The sequence below is a fragment of the Crinia signifera genome, chromosome 9 (genome assembly GCF_055691185.1).
Source record: "Crinia signifera chromosome 9, ASM5569118v1, whole genome shotgun sequence".
In the NCBI taxonomy this organism is placed as follows: domain Eukaryota; kingdom Metazoa; phylum Chordata; class Amphibia; order Anura; family Myobatrachidae; genus Crinia; species Crinia signifera.
In genome coordinates, this window is record NC_139225.1 from 162,626,575 (window position 1) to 162,629,370 (window position 2,796).

A 2,796-nucleotide genomic window follows, 5' to 3' on the forward strand; every position below is an offset into this window, starting at 1 on the left:
AACCAGATGGCCCTTTCAGTGTTAATATTCTCCAGTGTCTGAGGGCATTGAAAGGGTGAAAAGGAAAGTCAGAGGTGACTTGAAGGGAACCCGACAAGGTTTTTTGGGGCACGCTTATAAGTAATAATATATGTTTGATATGGTGTCTATTAGTTAAAACATAACTTTTAATTATCGAAACACTTAAAAAACGGATTTAGCATAAGAAGGGTTGCACATTTATTGAGGAAATTCAGTTTATTGAATTAATTCTTCCTCCTCCAAGCAGTGAATCAAAGTAGTGCTGACTAGGTCAGGTATTTAATAATGGATAAACTTGGCGAAAATTAGTCACACATATAGCTATTTCTTATTCTGGCAGTTATAACAGAAAATGATGTCTGTTTATCATCTAGGATTGAAATAGCAATTCAAATGGCGCAGGACACACCACCCCTCGGTAATAAATTGAAATTGTCAAATGTGATATCAGACGAAAAAAAAGGGGTTTAGAGTCATAGCTTGACAGGAGAAAATCAGGGTAGAAGTAAGGAGATGTGAATGAAGCGTCACTCTCACAGCTGTTGGCTTCTGCTGTTGTGGTGAATTACGGCACCGACTATTCCCTGTTAGTTCCCCAGACAGGTACTTGGCCGGCCCTTCACTGCTTAGCTTCTGGGTTCGGATGGTGCCAGGCGATTCAGTGAGGTATGGCCGTATATTTGAAGTGCGAGAGCCCTGCTGATGGAAAGTGAGCTCAAGCGTGCTTCTGCTGTTGGTCCTGCAGTAATAGGATCCTCCCTGTTACCATCGAGGCCTTGCAGGGTGAATAATTAGCAGGAGGGCCAATGAGAGAGTCACTAGGAGGTGAGATATAGGGTAGTATGAAAGAGGGGGAATCTTGTGTCTGAGCCCAACTTCTGCTGTCCCCAATCTTACAATGTATAGGATTGGGGATGAGAGAGACGGGGTGAGGCGATCCTCCCTGGAGTGGAAACCACGAAAATTAAGATGAGAGTAAAAAGGTGAATGTACCCTCAGTCCAGGAAATTGGCTAGTGTTCCAGGTGTCAGAATAGGGTTTGTCTGATCACCCAGTTCACCCAGGGGTTTGTTTAGTACTGTTTAGTGAGCAAAAGAAACAGTGACAAATACTGACATTTAGCCAAATTGGCAGATTTTTGTCGCTGTAGTATTACAAGATAGCGGTTCTTGTGGTTTAGACACAGTTAATAGCATCTTACAGTAAATAAACAACAAATAGACTGGTTTAGCTAGCCACAAAAAAGATTTTTGGGTACACGGTGTACTGAATGGATCCTAACTGTTTTACAGTTAGTAGATTGAAGCTGACCTGTCCTGGATGTGGACTTGGTCTACAGGTCAGAGTATATGCAAGGTATACTGAGCAGCAGGTATAATCTGTCTATTAAAAAGGCAGGTTGGTAAATTGGGTCTGACAGATCCTGGCCCTTTGCCAAATCTGCAGGTCCTAGTGTGTATACAGCACAGATTGTATGACAATTCACCTATAGGTCATCTAAGCACATAAAGTAAATTTGTACAATCAGGAGATCTAAGCACATAAAGTCATATTGTACAATCAGGAGATCCTATGAAGGTGAAGTTATTTGCATGTACAGTATATATGCACGTTCTGTGCTTTGAGCAGTGTAATGTAAAGAAACTCTGGTGATTGTGCGCTGCAGTTTAATATGCCGCGCAATCTACAGTGAGAGATCACCCCAAGTTTTACCAGGCACAACACAACACATATCCTTTACTGAAGCATAAAGGTGGTCCCGTTAGCGTTATGTTGCTACACAAGCGCGTCTGTCCTGTAGACAGAGCTGCGTTAAGTGGAGCGGCTCTGGAGTTAGGGTGCTGCTGAGTAAATTTGTTTGCAGGCACAGCCTGCTTTACCTTGCTGCCCAGATGCAGCGAAGAAGGCGGGAGGTAGTCGGACGCCGGAGCGGAGTGTCCGTGGAGAGCACGGTCGAGGGTGTCCTGAGGGGGGTGTGTCCTGCGCGTCAGAGGACACGTGTTTCGCTGTAAAGCTTGTTCACTGACGCGTGGAGGACAAGGGGGGGATACCCCTCTTATGACGGAGATGTCAGCCAACCAGGAGAGGCGCCGCTGATTGACATAAGGAGCAGCCAATCCGACGGGCCTGTGACGTACCTCTCAGCTGTAAAGACTAGCTGGAGTGTAAGTCCCGTGAACTTTGATGAGAAGCGTCAGATCGTTCTGACGTTAGTGTGTTTAATTGGTGTGATCCATTGTGCATGCAGTCAGGGAAGTGATGCCACAAATATACAATATATTATATTATATAGAGCCTGATAGATATGCGCCCATTGTCTAGTGAATAATCATGCTGGAAAAACCGATCTACCAGGCTGGCTTTTAAATAATGTGGTTTCAACAAACCTGCATATGATAGTGGAGGCTTAAAACCAATAGCTTATTCAAGTACCAGTGACAATGATGTTTTTGAATGGTGCAGCTACAAGGTTTGCAAAAAATATATATGTAAGTAGAGTGGGGAAAGAAGGGGGGAAAAAAAGTATATTACATAATGATAATGTAACATGAAATAATAATAATAATGAGAAATAAATAATGGTTGATGATAAATAATAATTTATGATTAATAATTGATAAAAATTATTGAAATGGAACGAAATAAATGAAAATATAGGGGAAAGGTTTGGTAATGAAAGTGCCAGGTATAGCACCTTCTATTATTGTTCTATTGTTGACTATTATATGGGGGAAGCCAGTGGAGGGAGGCGTTGATACGGATATTTTTGTTTAT

General features: G+C 42.4%; 1 pseudogene; it reads right to left on the bottom strand.

The window, feature by feature from the left end:
- Positions 1 to 583: 583 nt before the first annotated feature.
- LOC146039922 (5S ribosomal RNA) lies at positions 584 to 701 on the bottom strand (annotated as a pseudogene).
- Positions 702 to 2,796: the final 2,095 nt, after the last annotated feature.